The sequence below is a fragment of the Chlamydotis macqueenii genome, chromosome 1, assembly GCF_036417535.1.
Source record: "Chlamydotis macqueenii isolate bChlMac1 chromosome 1, bChlMac1.mat, whole genome shotgun sequence".
Lineage (NCBI taxonomy): Eukaryota > Metazoa > Chordata > Aves > Otidiformes > Otididae > Chlamydotis > Chlamydotis macqueenii.
Window position 1 is genome coordinate 151,625,065 of NC_141556.1, and position 18,535 is coordinate 151,643,599.

Here is an 18,535-nt window from a genome sequence, read left to right on the forward strand (position 1 = left end):
CCTCCCACAATCTAAACCCTTGATCCACCTTCTGTGTAACATTTGGTCTGGAAATAGCACTGAACGCTAATTGAGATCTGCCACCAGGAAGGCAGGAAAACTCTTATCAGTCCAAAAGGCCATAAAACTGCTTTAACCAAAACAATGGAATAATTTTTACTGGGTATATAAGGTTAGCATTAAAAGCATATAATTACTTTCCTACTGTCAACATAAAATGGGTAACAGGAAGGAAAGGAAACAGAATTTTTGTATACTTGAAGACTTCAAACAGAAAATGCTGCAACACAATCAAAAAGACTTTGAGAATAATAATAAAGATGGGTGGGAGAGAAGACAGACAGCTTCCTACAAAAACATACAGTTTTCTTACCATACACACCTATATATAGTGACAAGAACCTGTAAGTAAGAGATGATTGTATAGCATTGTGAGATTTATATTAAGGATCTGAGTCTGAAGGAAATTAGGCTAAAATGAGGAAAACTATCTATGTTAGAATGTATTCAATATATTAAATTTGTGGGGTTTTTTCCTATGTAGTCAAGGCTTTGCCAATACTTGAAATTAGCTCCAATCCATTCATGAATGGCACCTGCAACTCAGAAGTACATAAATGTTATAAAATAACTGGCGCACATGGTAACTTTTAGGCCTACACTTTGAACTTGACCGGCATGTGATTACTACCAAATGGTGGTCAAATCCTACAGGAAGGTAAGACTGAAATTTGAGGAGGCTTCGTTTTGCTTTGCTTTGTAAGACTGCATCCCATGGGTTTAAAATACAACTAAATTTTTCTTGACTTTACTGTGATTACCAGTAATTAACATCAAACCTTTTTGTAGTCTGAGCTGAACAGAAGTAATTGTTAAATCTTGCTAATTTATTAGTTAGCACTCCTAAAGCTACTAAACCTTGGCTTTATGAATACCCAGAACTGGTAAGTCAGGAAAGGTGAAATCTTTCCATTTCGGAAGTTATGGAAAAAAGGTTATAAAAAAAACCTAACAATTTTTATTCCAAACAAAATAGACGACAAAAGACTCAGTAAGCACAGTACAAAAGAAGGCTTGAGCAAAATGAACCACCAGAGAGGAATTTTTCTCTTCCTATTTTTTTTTCTAAGTGTAAGTGTCAACATTAAAGAAAGGAATATTGGAAGGCCTTCAAAATTTCATATTTCCCTATAAAGGCAGTTTAGCTTATGCTGATTTCAATTTCATAAGCTCCAAGTTAATTTAAAAACAAACAAACAAACAAAAAGTCCTCTTTTGAATGATAATAGGTCACTGTGCATATAAAACCAAGAAAGGATTGATTAATTAATTACTGAAAAATCTGCTTTAGCTTATCTCAGCCAGTCAGGGTTAACCTATTTCAGGGAAAAAGCCCAACAAAATGTAGTTTTACTAAATACAAAGATTATATAATTATCAGATGAACATACTATTACACCACATATTGCATGAAACAGAGTTTGAGATTGAATAAATAGCAGCAAGTCCTAAATTTAGTACATTACACTTAAAGACCAGAGGCTTCCTGATTTTTTTTAGTACAGTTAAAAATTTTTTTTAGTGTAATTAGTTACATTTTTTAAGAGCGGAGCACTCAGTAAAGTTCTTCTAGAGTATCAAAGGGGAGCTGGTGTAAAGCATTCAACTCTGTGTCTCTTAGATACTATCATACACCTCGAACTGCAAGGAAAAATAAAATACAATGCTTTTCTCCAGTAAGTACTAGTGACAGAGAGTAGTCCCTAACCATGAGTAATATCTAATATGGATTAAGATATATATTTTTAACTATAACAGTTGCTAGATCCCCACATGAGTATGCTTTAAGAAAAATACTAGCTCCTGCAAGAATCATCAGAATTGAAAAATCAGTAAGGCCAATGCTAGGCTACTAACTGCTCATATTTGCCTCACACTCTGCTCTAATTTAAGTGCAAACATTCTATGAAGATATAAATCACACTATAGGATCACCTACACATTCGCCTCACCAGAGCATATTTGGCGTGGGTTATTCCGTGAGTGCCGTCTGCCATGCAGGACTTGGATGAATCTTGGTAAGAATCTAAAATTACTTTCATGTCCTTCCCTTAAAAGGCGTCGTTGAGACATGGATGTGTATTCCTGTATCTTCACCAAGTTATTCACCAAAGGAAATAAAAAATCAGCTCTTCGGAACTACACTCTTCTAAGGCGCTGAAAGATACTCTGATTTTGTTTTTAAATGTCAATGGAACATAAAATTTCTTTGTCAAATTCAAATGCTGTCAAAAAAGATTTTAAAAGGATGCAGATTTAGAGAGTTGGAAAAGGGTGCAGTTCAGTTATTTGTACAGTATGTGCTTTTTCTCAAAAAAACAATATCTGTTTTTACTAGAAAGAAAAAAGAAAAATCAGTTCTACTTAATGGACTGAAAGTGCCAAGATAGTTTCTGCATGAAGCTGTGAGACCCTCTCAGTTCCTAGCATGCTGCACCCAGCAGATAGGACATCTTGCCACAGCTTTCAGCTTGCTTTCAGTGTGACTAGTATGAATAAAGGAGGCTCAGCTTCTCACATAAGCAGGTCAGACTAGCAGATGAAATTTTAAGCTAACAGCCCTGTGCCGTTTCCACTGAATAAAAGCCCCCACAAAACATCCAGTTTGTTCGTGCACTCAAGCCGCGCACAGTGATCCAAAGCCGCTGCTCATCCCAAGTAGCTGGTACTTGTAGCCTCCGTCTTCACATCCTTCTCCTTAATGTCCGGGATGTTCAGTCATTGCAAAGAGACATCCGAGGTTTCTTCTGAAGAAGGGCAAGTTGAAGGTCTTTCTTATAATTTCACGTTCCTGCTTGTAAGTTCACAACTCAGGGCTCCGAGGGCAGAAACCTCACGCTGACACTTGCTGCGTTTCCTACTTCTGTCTGAGGCGCCTTGTATTCCTCAGGGGCCAGTGCTATGCTCATGCCAGCATTTTAAAAGAAAATACTGTTGTCAAGACAATGTTGTCACTCAGAAACTCCTCTTCAGTTTGTTTGCCCTGAGTCAGATTCTCACCATCAATCCAGCTCGTCTCGTTGCCCTTGAACTTGCGCGGCAGTGAGGACTGAGCCCCTCAAAGGCAAAGCCCATTTCCAGAATATGTGAGCAGAGAGGTCTCACAAGAAAAACCTGAATCTTCCTGGGAGTTAACAAACATCTAATAGGAAGGAAGGGAGGGGAAATGAATCCCAGGCTTTCTTAAAACATATCAGGAAACCCTACACTGTCTGTTCCCCCTGTCTCTTTCAATGCAGGAGAGAGGAAATTGATAATGCTGCTTTACTTGGCAGTCAACATTTTCCTCTCAATTCTGTTTAACTATGTCCTGGATGGCCACAGATCCACCACAACCCCAATATATACCGTTACGCACATCAAACTGGAGAAGTAAGCATTTTGAAATACAGTGTACCAACTATCATTACTCTGAAAGCAAATTAAAACAGGCAACCTTTACTTAAGTCATACTGAAGTAAATATTAACTAACTTACTGAAAACCTGAAGTAAATATTTACTAACTTATTACAAAATATTAGCTTGAATATACCTTGCTAACAAAGGAGAAGCATCATAGTTTTAGCTGGAAAATGTTTGACTTTCAACATGAAATCACAGGCAAATGTGACAATCTTGAAATCTGATGAGCAAGAAAGGTATCAAAATAAACAGAATCTGATGTATTTGATGCAAATATCACTTGTTTTCCAAATTCACTATACTAAGCAGGTGGACTACTGCATAATGCAGCTGTGCTACTCATCCCGGATCAAAGGCCTACCAGGCTTATTTAAGTGACACAGGAATTAGAAGGAAGGAAGGAAGGAAGGGAACAGCTTAGTGGTGGAAAACCACCATGCTATGCACTGCCACTGTATTATATACTCAGGGTTCAGTCAAAGGAGGAACTGAAGTAAGGCACAGCATCCATATTAGACAAAATTCCACATTTTCTGGAGCTGCTCGTCACTCGGGGGCACAAAGCAGTGGTTCTGGTCAGATCCAGTGGAACAGTAACGTCTGCAGAGACACAACTGCAACTTGCTCTTTGCTGCGGAGTATCCCAGTGGAGGCACTGAATGTAACCAGGAGATGCTTGCAGCAGACTGCCAACCATCAGGGCTTTCCTCCTGGCTGGCAGGCTGCTACTTGTTTGGGGTTTCTGGGGCACACCAGCCTCACGACCAAAGGACCTGGTCTGACAATTGAGTGGGACGCCAATGAAAGTACGCATCTGCTTCCAGCAGCTGAGTCACCAGCTAGAAAAGTGACTCTGTCACAGTGGTGTTTTGGGTGTGCGGTGACACTCATGGCACACGGTAGAAACCTCACCAACAATTTCCACAGTGAATTATTACAATGAAGCAAAAGGACGCTCTCCCTACTTTCTCCATGTATCAAATGCACGCAGAAGATTGATGACTTGAGTTGTAAAGTTGTTAAGTACACACAATCCTACTGAAAGCTAGCCATTAGCTACATCCCTGTCCGCAAAACAAGCTTTTAATCTTCTTTCGAGCACTCAAATTTGTGCCTAGAAGCAAAGAAATTAATCACAACAATGGCTATGGTGGTGTGCAATCAGAAGGAAACAGATGGTGTAATGCAGTGTTTTCCAAACAGCAGCAGCCTCTATCTCCAGGAAAATAATCTGAATATTTTCCCTTGCCATTGGCACGACTATAACAAAAGCTCCTATTAGAAGGATTTCTTCTCTGTTCTGTACTGCATTAGCAGAATACGTAGTAGTCTAAAGATCGTAACATTCTTTGAGTGTTAGTTGGCAAAACCAACTAGAGTGCACCTATCTCTTCTTCCACGTCACATAAACAGTAACATTCAGTGGGTAACACCTCCATGATTATCTTGAAATGACTACAAACAGCCTGATGGAACCAACCAAACTGTGGCAATGAAACAGGGCTTATTTTACTCATGCTTCATTTCCAGGTCTCTTTCTGACTGCAGGTGTAGCGCTTCATATCGACAACAGAAGCAGCCACATTGACTTGTGTCTGTATTCTCTCTTTCCTTCTTCTTTGGAGTCTGGAAGATCTCACAATATTTTAGTACAATAACTTCAAGTTTTCTTGGGAATCATTAAATGAAACTGCCATCACTTTCATCACTACTGGCTGCTCTCATAGTTCCTTTCATCTTTTTGTTTGTATAGGGCCTTATCTTTATGAGACATCTCAAATGCCCTCCTGTGAGTTTTCCTCTAAATCCTAACAATTATTTACAGGCCCTTTCTTACATCCTCACATTCAGTGCAGCACTGAAATGTTCCTGTTATAGGACCACGTATCTCTCCTAACTGTATAGTGCATCAGGCTTTGGTAGCAGAATTAACGCTGCTGTAGCATTTCTCCTGTGTTTCTTCCACTCCTCAAAACAAGTTAATCTTCGTATCTGCTGATATGCCACTGCCACTGGTGTTGCCATTTCTCTTTGATTGTAGATCTTGTTTTTCAAGGAAAAGACTGCATCTCATGGACAAGAAAACACAGTATCTGTCATGCCTGGCACTTCAAGATCCCACCATGCACACACATGGCACAGGAGTCCACCTGTCAGATCTGTACGTACTGCTTCTCCTGTCTTTTCCCCCAAAGCCCCTACAGGGAGAAGCTTCTGCAAAACTTCAGTATCAAAAGTAGCATCACATCCCTGATAAAAACCCAGAGGACTGACTGCAAGAGATATCTTGCATGAGGAATATAAGAGACTATGAAAATTATATGGGGAATTGCATCTAACACACATACATGCAGAGCTCAAAAATTACTGTTTCATGGAACAGTTACTAAAAAAACAAATAAAGACTACATGCAAGCTAAATCTCTTAAGTCTTTTCAAAAAGGTGCAAGTGCCACATGTATATTTTTTTATATTGTATCTTATTATTTTTATGTTTGTTAGAATTGGATAGGTGTGCTTATATTTCACTTTCAGGCTACTCTATCAGAACATTCTCTGTAACAAAAAGTTTAGAAAGGGCTCCCATAGTGTAATCTAGAGAATCTGTGAACTGAAATTACATTTAATAAAATACCAGGACATACAAGGAGAAGCTGGGGTGGGGAGAAATCTCAGAAATAGATAGGAATGGAGATATATCCTGGCAAACATAAAAGCTAGTACAAACAAACAGAGTATCTCCCAAAAACACACACAGTGATAAACATTCTCAATATTTTGACATTAATTTATTAAAGGTCAGGACTTAAAAGAATTATTTGTTTTTACAAGAGACCTACACAGAAACCCTGAATTAAGTTACAAGAGTGAATTGGGTTAGTTACCCAAGCTTAATCCTAACTGGATGTATCTGCTCAGAGAGAAACCACCACTGTAATAAGCATCAGCTGAATATAAGTAGATCAGGACTGAGATAAATGGACAGCTTGCATTCTATTTATACTTGCACATTATGCTGCTGAACCACAGCTGCCAGTCTTTCTTCAAAGCAATCTCTCCCAAAATAAAAGTAAACTCAAATAAATCCTAAAATCAATACAGAGTGTTTCATAATTTAAATGTACAACAATAAACAAAATAAATCACAAGATACAAAATTAGAGTTTCAATATTCTGGAAGCGTGAATATTTAATTGCCAAGATAACAAAAACTTCTAAAGCCTAACATCTGTCCCTCTAATTTAAGCAATCTTATATAACGTCTGAATTTCCTGAGGGTTAGCAATAAATTTGACCCACCTCCAAAAGAACAAGTTCCTCCACCATTAGCAATAGAAAATACTCAGAAAATTGCAGTGGATCAGACAAATAACTAGAAAAGAATGACCAGCCAAGCAAAGTGCGGTTTAACATCTAACAAGACAGCTCTTCTTTGTTCTTTAATGTAAGTCCTTTAACTTCTGAGGGCAACTAGCAATCAATTTCAAAACTTCAGAAACGTTCTCGGAAAAAGCAAGGAAACTGCACTTACGCTGGTGAAGACCAGGAGGGCGGAACATGGGAGAAGCCTGATCAGCACCTCGTGCCAATCCAGAGCTGCAGGTAAAGGCTACTGTGATATTGGAGTTAATTAAGCAACGGCCACCACCAGTTCACTCATTTACTTAAATTCTATTAGGTAAAATGACCTGGCAAGTAACAATTACAGATTGGGATGGAACAGATTTGTCAGAGGTATGAGGCCCACCTTTTTGGTCAGAAGTGAAGGCATGTGAAGAACAGGAATCTGTTCAGATTAGGAAACTCCTGGGAATGATTTCGCTCCTATGCTTGATACAGGCCCACCTTTCACCCAACCACACCAACCCAGCTCTGTGTTCAGTACCCAACTGCCGCTGCTGCACACACAACACAAGGCAGGGAGATGACCATGACAGGCAGTGGTCCTGCAGAGAGGGGATTTTTGTGGCAAAAGGAGGAGGAAGAAAAGTGATGGGAGACCTTTGATGTCACTGCACAGCTGTGCCTGCACACCACAAAGTCACAGCAAGGGGAAGCTGCTGATGTAAACCAGATAAAACAATGGCAAAGAAAAGAAGTGGCTTAAAATGGTTTATCAAATACAGCTTTATTGACAACGTCCTGTGAAGATATTACAGTTTCAGGCATATTGGCCATTCCTAGCCCATACACCTGGGACACAGTGGTCATTCTCATCACATGCCAGCTACATCTATAATCAATAATAATAATCAAACTAGGGAACTGAGGGTAAGTAGTTGCCTTTATACATTAAGTTACGCTAGCGGAAGCACCGTTCAAAAATCATCTGCATCTAATACATGTGCATATATATGTGCACATACATATCTATATAAACACATATGAAAATATAAAAATATGTGCAGTCAACAACATTGACTGACCTTCCAGCAAACAGCTCTGTGCAGAATCAGCTGGGGAAAAGAAAGACAAAATTTTATGGCGAAAGAACTTTGGCTGGAATTTAGGAATACTTTAATTATGCTCAAAGGCAGTTCTAGTTGAAATGTTCTATATTTAACAACTACAGCAGGTACACAGTACTTCCCCATCAGGTTGATTTCTGGCAGAAGAGGCCAGAGAGAGAAAAGGCATTTGTATGCATTTGCACTCTGGGCAGATACTGCTGCTCTCCCCAGCCAGGTCTGACACATTTGACATTAGTGATCAGCTCACTAACGAGACCTGCACTTCTTTCATTTCTCTATAGGAGACAGAGCAGCCTCTTTCACCACTTAGGAATGTGTTTCTCAATTGTTCAGAAAGGCCAATTTGCTGAGGTTCAGGACACTGCAAAGTCTATGATTACTTGGGTGATTTTCAGAAGGTCTTTTCCTGAAGACAATACCTTTGACAATTACAAAGTGTGGAATAGAGTATAGACTGCTACAGGGTCTACGCATCTACACAGCTCCCAGCAGGAGCGGGCCCTGGCCATAGCTTATGGTGTTCTCAATAATCTAATGTGTGCAGTGAGAAACTGCTGCTGTGCACATACATAAACAGATGACATTGTCCTGTCGTGCCTCCGCAGACCAGAAGCACCCTTTGAGCCTTTGGTCTCTGCTACCGTAACTTCCTTCCTCTGAAAAATGTTCTCTGTTGCCATGTGCTTTGGGCCCAAGGGATCCTGTGCTCAGCTCTCACCTCTTCCCTGTCAGACTTTAATTCTTTTCCACACTTCACAATCCTTCCTCTTTAGACTCTCCATGAATGGGGTATTAATAAAGCAAAAGAGTTTTCAGTTGAGTAGCTGCTTTGAAATTCTCCTACATGCACTGTTACACCAATTACAAATTTATATGGCAGTAATCCCCTCAGCACAAAAGAAACACTGCTATTAATACTTGACAAAGCTGGTATGCAGCTATAAGTAATACCTTTTAGGGACCTTTTAGAAATGCTATAAAAATCCCTAGTTTTTAAGAACCTAATATGATTTTTCTCAGGCCAGTGTTAGGTTTTCTATTGCAGCACAGTAGGTTTTCTATTGCAACTTTCTGAAATGGCCATAAGAGTGCAAGAGCCATGAATGATGTAAGTGTTTGGAGAAAGAGTGAGATTTTAATAAAGAATTCATGAACTGCACGTTTCAATGATCACTCAGGTAGGCCTCCAGCAAAATGAGATTTTCCCTGTATACAGATAAACACATTTAGTTGAACTGGGATGAAGGGTGTTACCTGTAGGACAGTTATCAGTTTACTAGACAGGCAAAGTTTTAGGCTGTTCAGAGGTAGCTTGCCTCATTCTGCTTATCAGCTAGTCAGTTCTAATAGACATATTTTAATTACACAGTCACAATTAAAGACATTCAAACAAATACATCTAAACACAGTGAGAGAGACACCAAGGGTCTTTACGCCATCTGGAACTGCAAAGGACTAGGACAAGTCCACATTTAAGTTTAAAAATGAAAAGCTCTTTGACAACTAAGAATCAACAGTTTCCTTCTGAAAAAGTAAAACAAATGCTGTATAACACACAGTTACTTGTCTGTAATTCGTGAACAGACTGAGAAACTTGTTCCATCTATAGCATCTTACAAGTAAGCACCAACACTGAATACAGCCACAATCACACAGTCACTCTGTCTGACCTGACCCCATACTGCTGCCGAAGAGAAGATTCCCAATCCCAGTAAACTCCCCCTCTTGCTTCCGTGGTGTGGGCATTTGCATTTGTGCAGATGCATGGTGCATTATACAATGATATCTTCCAGGCAGGACAAGTAGGACACATGATGGGACTCCTGGTTAAAGGCAATAACCCTGGCACAACCCTGGCACAAAATGCAGCACGTGGAAAGCTGCTGAAATTACAAATACCTATTGATTTCCAGGTTGGGCATATTTGTTAATGAGTATTTCCTAATGTAAGAACTGCAAGCTCTGCTTGTCTCTTATGGATTCTTCAGCAGAGATCTTCACATGATTTTAATGCAATAGTACTTGTGATTACTATTTGTGGCTATACACTTAGGGTCCCATAAAGGCATGATGGGCAAACGTATCACTGGAGTTACAGCTTCCAAATGAATTATTATGTCAACACATGTTGAAAGATACTGAAGATTTTGTGAATTAAATATATAAAGTAGAAATAGGCAGTGATGAAATCATGGGTCCTCTTTTGACACAGTGTCACTGCATGAAAACACTGAAAAAAACCAACATTCTTAGTATGGAAGCTACTGAGAAAGACAAAGCCAAAACTTTGCATAAAATATTATACCCCAGCAAAAATATTTTCCTGCACATTCTCTCATGTGAATAGAGGTTACAAAATGTAGATCCCCACAGCCGCAGAGCTGTACAAACGAAGGTCAATTGCAGTCAGTAGCCCTTTCCTCCCTCTTAGATTTTAGTCTCATTTGTTAAATTTGGATTCACAGATTATTTTTTTCCAGACAATCTAAATGATGCTTCTCACTTGTCAGTTAAAGATAGCATGGTGCCAGCAGTTTTTATTTGTCCCCATGCAGAAGAAATGTTACATAGACATGCCCTGCTGTCCATCAAGGTTGTGTTTCTGAAAAGCGTGACGCTTAAAATCATTACCCCATTGCTTCAGTCTTCATCCTTAACCGACTCGATCAATCCTGGTTTGTGTGAGGAAGACGATGATGACACTGAAAGTGCAACTACTCAGAAAGAGGCAGGAACAACCCTCACACTAAAAGAATGATACTGGGGACTTGGTCTCAGGGATGAAGCAGCTGGGATCTTCAAGGAGGGTGATCTGCTCCAGAAAGCTGGCATCTCTTCCAAGTGACAATTCTGATCCTGCTCTCACTGCTTCATCCACCATGCCATATATACTGTCCCTGTGCATTTAAACGGTGTGTGTTTTAGTCCCTGCACACATCCTGCCCTCCCCACAGAAAAACTTCCTTGCCCTCCGAACAACCTCTAGTGTTTCACCTGTGTGACTGACAACAGTTAGCAGAGCAGGGTGTTCAATAATGAGCAGCAGAACTCCAAACCCAAGGACAGGCTCGTCTTGGGAAGTGGTCCTTTCATTTTGCAACCAAACATAAGTCGGAGACTTGGTAACAGGAGCTGATGTCTTTGCTCAGTTTTGTGATGTGTAGAGGCCACCAGCACCAGGTGCCTCTATTAGTAATGCACAGGTCTGCACAATATATTTTTTATTTTGTACCCTTAAATACAGGCACTGCACCTGGAAAGCATCATGTATATTGACCTTCCCAATCAGAAGAACATATGGGATTTCCAGATACATCTTTGGAGTCAGAAGTAGGGAAGAAAATGAGAAAGAAAAGGCACAGATGCTGCAGTTCATGTTAAAGATAAATGATAAACAAACATTTCAGAACTACCCAGCTGCTCCCAAATCAAACCAAAGCTCCTTGTTAAACCATTAATCATACCATGCAAGCTTTTCTGCACCAAACTTTAGTGGCAGGGCACTCTGCCTTGCAGCTACATGCCTGGACTTTGCTGCTGTCCTGGATACTTATAATATCTTCTAAGATTTCCCTATATACAACTATTTAATTATCTTCAAACATTTAAAACCAACCTGGGAAAACTACTACAATGTATAGTATACAGAGGTAGTAAAACAAAACAAAAACCAGTAAATAACTAAAAGAAACAACTGGCTACTAAGAAAACTAACAAAACCAGATTATTTTAAGTAGTAAGACCTAAAAGCCTTCATAAAGTCACTGTATTTTGATCTATTAAAGTTCCATTTAGAGTAAGCAGGAAATTTTTTTGCTCAAGAAATGAACTCTACCACAACAGCACTGGAGCAATTATGTACTTTTCTGGAAAGATTTTACCCAGTGGGAAAAATTTTTAACACTGCAGGCTGCCACCAAATCCCACCAGCCAGCCAGGCAACAGCTCCCATGTGCCCTGCTCACACACCTGAGGACACAGGAGGCTCCTGGAACATCTCCATCCTGGAACTCATCTGAGCATGATCATAATAATAACGCTTTGAGCATGTGGTTGAACTAGATGACCTCAAAGACGTCCTTCCCAATGTAAATTATTCTACTTTCCAGTCTAAATTATTCTATGATCATCTTGCTCATTTAGCTCCCTTGCTGTTATCCAGATGTGTTGACTGCTTTGATTCCCACAGAGAAAAAGGGAACCATTTTCAGTGTTTAATTTATATCAGTTGTTTCAATTTCCCAGTGAATTAATAATTTAGAAGAATTTTATCTTCCTCATTTTCGAGTTATGCGAAGAGGCCAAGTGGTAAAGTAAAACATTAAATTATTCACAAGTTGTACACACACGCAGGCAGATAAATGATGTAGCACTACATATTTAACAGTTGTTAGAAAGTACAGAAACTATAAGCATGATAGCCAAACTCCTTTGTCAAAGGAGAGAAAAGCAGTCTTCAAGTCTGTGTTAATTTTTTAGACATTAAAAGGAGCTAAAGCAAATGTATTCAAAGTAGATCTAAAGTCTGTACAAACTTCAGAGCTACCAGAGTAAGCAATTTCTGGCTGCAAATGAAGGAATGAGGCTCCATTTCCCTCTTGGCAGAATTCTTCACGAAAGGCAATTAAAGCCCTGCTCTGTCTTTTAGTAGGATGGAATTGAATAAATCACAAGTGTGCAGAACTTTTAAGTGCTGGCAGCTGATTAGGTTATCACAGAGTAGGAGAATAAATTATAAATTCTTTTGTAATGGGTGGACAGTGCTATAAAACAATGAACAGATCCTAAATCCTCAGGTCTCCAATTATCAGCTCTATTCTGTTTGCTTAAATGAAGGATTATGTCTTCTTACTATGGTGCTCAAGAAATAAAGAACTAAGAAACAATATTCAGCTGCTGAATTTTTATACCTCACAGCTCCAAATTACCTCTCCACAGGATGAAGACAAGTACAGAAAACAGAATTCCTCATAATTCTGAGCCCTTCTAAATGTATTTACCGTCTTACACATGCAGCTGAACAACCTCTTTCAAATAAAATTTAATCAGAAATAGGTTTGAAAAATTGAAATAGGCTTGAAGTATTATCCTCCAAGTATTGACTACAAAGTAACTGTGATACGGAACAAAATACTGCTATACTCTTTTTTTTTTTTTTGCCCTGTAACTCCACATTTTTCTTGAAAACTAATTTTAAAGATTTTTTTTCTTAATGTCCATATATTTTACACAAAGACTTTCTGTTAAAATTCATCTGGCTATCTGACCCTCCCCTTCCCCCAAATGCACACAGACAGACATAGTCATTAAAGGACTGGCTGAACAAGATCTCCTTTCTTTTCTGAAGGGGGCCCCTCTAACAAAGGACTTCGGAAAGCAGTCTTTATTGTTAGGCACCGGGTGATGCAATCTTTTATGGCAGTAAAGATTTAGGATCCACTTCCTCTACGCCCTGACAAATAGTCATAGACTCAGAATCATAGACTCGTTAGGGTTGGAAGGGACCTTTAAAGGCCATCTACTCCAACCCCCCTGCAAGAAGCAGGGACATCTCCAACTAGATCAAGTTGCTCAGAGCCCTGTCCAACCTGGCCTTGAATGTTTCCAGGGATGGGGCATCCACCACCTCTCTGGGCAACCTGTTCCAGTGTTCTTCCCTCATTGTAAAAATTTTTTCCTAATATCTAATCTAAATCTACTTCCCTCTATTTGAAAACCATTACCCCTGGTCCTGTCACAACAGGCCCTGCTGAACAGCCTATCCCCATCTTTCTTGTAGGCTCCCTTGAGGTACTGGAAGGCCACTATAAGGTCTCCCTGGAGCCTCCTCTTCTCCAGGCTGAACAGCCCCAACTCTCTCAGCCTGTCTTCACAGGAGAGGTGCTCCAGCCCTCTTATCATCTTCATGGCCCTCCTCTGGACCTTCTCCAACTGGTCCATGTCCTTCTTATGTTGGGGGCTCCAGAATTTGACACAGTACTCCAGGTGAGGTCTCACCAGAGCAGAGTAGAGGGGGAGAATCACCTCCCTCGACCTGCTGGCCACACTCCTCTTCATGCAGCCCAGAATGTGGCTGGCTTTCTGGGCTGCAAGGGCACATTGCTGGCTCATGTTGAGCTTCTCATCCACCATCACTCCCAAGTCCTCCTACTCAGGGCTGCTCTCAATCCATTCTCCACCCAGCCTATATTTGTGCTTGGGATTTCTCCCACCCAGGTGCAGGACCTTGCACACCTCTAATCTACACTGTATTAGCATTCTCTGATTTTGACAAACTGTCATGGCTTGTCATTGATTTTAAGTTCAGCAGTAACCCCTCTGAGTACCTAGAACAAGCTCCACCATACCCAGAAGGTAGTTTCTATCGATAACGTGTGTTAAGCCCATAACCTCTGGTGTAACGACAGCAAGAGGAAAGGGTAAAAGCACTTCCAGCCTCCGGGCTCACCATGGCTCCCAAGAAACACACAGTTTGGCCAGGACCTCACTCCTTTCCCTGATGCAAGCCCTTCTCTCCTCTCACTAGCAAAAGACCACCAGGCTTGGGAAGCAGATCTCCAGCAGAACAAACATGGCTGCTGGTGCAAGATGGAGGTGAGCCTGCCAGATCAGGGGAGACCGGTCAATGAGACTGCAGCATGAGGGGAAAAGAGGCTGGTGATGGAAGATGTTGGGCAAAAAGAGTCATCTTTCGTGAGAGGAGACACTATGAGGAGGCCTGTTGAAGGGAAGGGTCCTCAGCCTGCCCTACCAAAGTACAGGGGAGGCTGGGGAGGGCAGCAGGGACTGAAGGAGGGTAAGGGCAGAGGAGACAGAGGCACTGGGAGAGGAGGTGTAGTATGAGGCAGGGTGCAGCAGATATTTCACTTGGAATGAAATACTGTAGTGTATTAAAGAAAACAGACAAGCAAGTCTTGGGATCATCCTGTTCATATTGTGCCAATGAAGAAATGTTCCCTACCATGGAAGCAGGGAAGAGGAGAAAAAGGTGGAGAGCAAGCAGTGCACCTGTGCCAGCAAGACATCATGATAAGAAACAACCTAATTACAGCTTATTCTGACATTACAAGTACTGACTGTTTAGGGACACAGATTTTAATCAAGTGTGGTAAAACAATACCTTGGTGAGTTACCTATGACCTTACAGATGACAATCAGTGGCCTACAGAGCAAAAAATGCAAGGCCCTGGAGGAGCAAACATTTGGCAGCCGGACAAACCTAGATGCACCTTGTTTGCTTTTCAGAGTGTATCTTACGCCTCAAATCCATGATTTAAGGCACTTTTCCAACTGAAAGAAGAAATCTGAGGGCTTGAATATATTCTCATCAAACTGCAACACAACAGGAACTGATAGCATACACAAAATAGGAAGTATAAAATATGTATTTCTCACATTAACTTTGCAACTATTATAAATAAATAATAAAAGTTAATAACCTGTAAATGACCAAAATGTTCTCAGATAACATTTAAACTAAATAATTTAGTGCTGCATGATATGTTTATTATGAGTATAGACTTCTAGATGGAAAAAATAAACATATAACAAGTATGTTTCATATCAGGGCTAGCAAAACAGCATGCAGCTGCCACACAATTTGGCTTTTCTTGGTCAGAACAGGATAAACAGCAAACCTTAACAATATTCATAGCTCTCCACAGATGGCTTGGTGCCTCAGAAAAAAAAAAATTGCTTCTATTTCTTCTTATTGTTGTGGTTGATCACTTACAGATACTTAAAAGCTGTTACTAATATAATGTACACTTTGTCTCTACTTTAGTTTAAGCAATAATGCTTTTCAGATTATTTTCTGCCATTTAATTTTGGATTCAGCTATGGCAAAACTGTAAATTGCAATTGGTAATATCCACTGAATCACAAAGGAAGAGAAACTTACTGGCTCACTAAAGTAACAACAAAATGTCAAACCGAAAATAACACTTTTAGACACAATCTGTACATTCAGCTTTCAGTCTTGTGCCTTCCCAGGTCACCGTCCTATTGCAGGTTTCTTCAGTCATAGTGCAAGGTCAAGATGCAAAGGAAAACACAGAGTCTCAGTCAATCACTGGTTGCACCTGCACCCTATTTACTCACCTTGTGAGTTAAAAAATCTGTTACTGGAAGAAATTCCAGTATTGGTTTACACATAAGAGAAATCTGAATTTCCCTGTAATTTCTAACTATACAGTTTTCATCTTCAAAGCCTGTTGAAAAATATTGCTTGAGGCGACCCATATTTATTTAAGAGGCATGAAGAATATTGCAAAACAGTTTGAATAAGTGATGCCATATGAAATGTAACTATTGCTACTTTTCACAGCAGTGAAAGTAAATCTTCTGTAAAAACAAACTGTGTACAGATATCACACCTTAACGTGCAGCAGTCTGGTCACAGGCAGGGGAGAGATTGAGCAGAAATGTCACGTTTCTAATTCATGCAACATGGAAGACTAAGAGCCTGGTACTACACCCACTGAAATGAACTCCATGATAATTGGTGAGCTCAGAATTACTAACTTGAACCCTGACAGAGGCATGCATCAAGAAGTCAAAAGTCTCAGTCCAGAAACTGAGTTTAACGGGCAGTGGATCCATGCTGATCTCTGCAGAAATCAAGCACTCACAGTACTGTTACAAAGAGATCAAGAAGCGTCTCTCTGCTTTGCCAGACAATGAACCAACAGCCATAATGTTCTACCACAAAATACCTGTTTCAGATTTGAGGTTAACCAAGACAAGTAAACTTCTAAGGAAATGACTGTACTTGACTCAGTAACCCAGGAAACACAAATTATCAGAGACGGTCACAAAGACCAGGAGTTTCACTGTTTCTCCTCTGGATTAACTGCAGAGCCCTAGTGAAGTGACAGTCCTACCCCATCCTTTTTCCTCCAGTGCCATAACCATGTGTTCCCGCTGCTGCCCTGGTACCAGCTCAGATGACCACAGAGTGAGGCAGGGCAGCCTACAGATTTGACAGTAAGCACACTTCTTCTCTCCTCTCCACAACATCAACAACAACAACAACAAAACAAACAAACAAACAAACCCAAAAACCAAACCCCACAACATTTTTGTCTTGAATCAAACTGAACCAGTTCAATTGTTCAGACAATTGCCAGGTACCTGTCTCTCACATGATGCAAGAGAAACCATGCGAAGCCAAAGGCAAGGGAGAGGAAAAAAGGGTAGGATGAACTCTTTCTTCAATAACTTAGTCTCATTAGATGGCATGTGGTTTAAAAATGCATTTTAACTTTAGCCAAGGGTGATTAATATCCACTGATGGCTCCCAGGACAGAGAGAGAGCAGCCCCTTCCAGATGCAGCTCAGAGGAGTTGGGTTCTGCACTGATGGGCATTCAGAGGACACTGCCCCTCTCCACTCACTGCAGAAGGTGGCTCAGATCATCTTTACTAGACTAAAATTGGCCTATGCAAATACCTGCCTGCAGTAAAATGCCATACAAAATCATTTCTCTATCTGGGTATCTGAATTCCTCAATTCAATGGAAGCAGGGCTAACAGGAACAACGTGCTTATAGAAGCATCTTTTGTCTACATTGCAACTAGTTAGAATATTTACTAGTGCTTTGGCACAGAGCTCCTTCCACGTCTCTGTCATGTTATCTAGAGGTAGCCTGGGAAGGTATTTCACAAGACATGCAAACAGATCATAAGGCTGAGACGTCCAAAAGAGCCAACGTCATCTGCATAAAGCCAAATGAGGCCATCATTTCCCAATTTCCATAATCAAGCAGAGTGTGATACTACAATCACACTCATGAAAAAGTATATCCAATTCTGACAATTGTGTTTTAAGAAAGTATGAAGTTGAACTTAACTGATTAATTGTTCTTCCTGAGGCGACTGATAGCCAGATAAAGCAAGTGCAAATTACATGACAACAGGCTGAAAAGAATACATGGTCTCTAACCATAAAATGGAGCTGATTCTTCCCACCAGATAATCTTCCCAATTGAACCACTTTTGAATTGGACAGTGTTGGGCAATTCTTTCAGCGTGCACGCAGCCCCATGACTTCCTCAAGTATGTTATCTTTTGCTTTTCAGTCATGCATCCTATGACACAATTTTATAAAACAGAAAATCAGGTTCTTTCCGTAACTTATGATGCTTTGTCAGCTGCCTTCAGAAAGAATCATGATTTATTTATTTTTCCAGCCAAGTCTAATGTCTCTAATCTGTTTTTAGAAATGAAAGAACAATTCTAGATAATAATTTGGTTATTCAGATATACTTTACACTCTCTTTGCTGTAAAAGAAAAGATAATATTTTTCACAGGCTTACGTGATTCTGAATATGACATCTAGAAATAAAATACACATTATATTTGCAGTCATGAGAATATTAGTCTCCTCTGCTTCAACAGTACTGTTTTGCTAAATACTGTAATCATAAATTTCCAGCAATTTTTTTTAACAGAAAATTTTTTGCTACATGAAATTACTTTTGGCCAAAAAAAAAAAAGTTTTTTCCAATTAGTATTTCTCAGTACTTAGTTGAAATTTAATAAGAAAAAAAATACTACAATCAATTCCAGTTTGAAAAAAATCACTGAAATTTGCTTGCTT

The 18,535-nt window shown here is 39.9% G+C and overlaps 1 protein-coding gene across 5 annotated transcripts in view; it reads right to left on the reverse strand.

Annotated features, from left to right (window-relative positions):
• The window catches only part of MCF2L (MCF.2 cell line derived transforming sequence like), a 155,357-nt gene that overhangs the window by 99,113 nt on the left and 37,709 nt on the right, over positions 1-18,535 (reverse strand). The window lies entirely within an intron of this gene.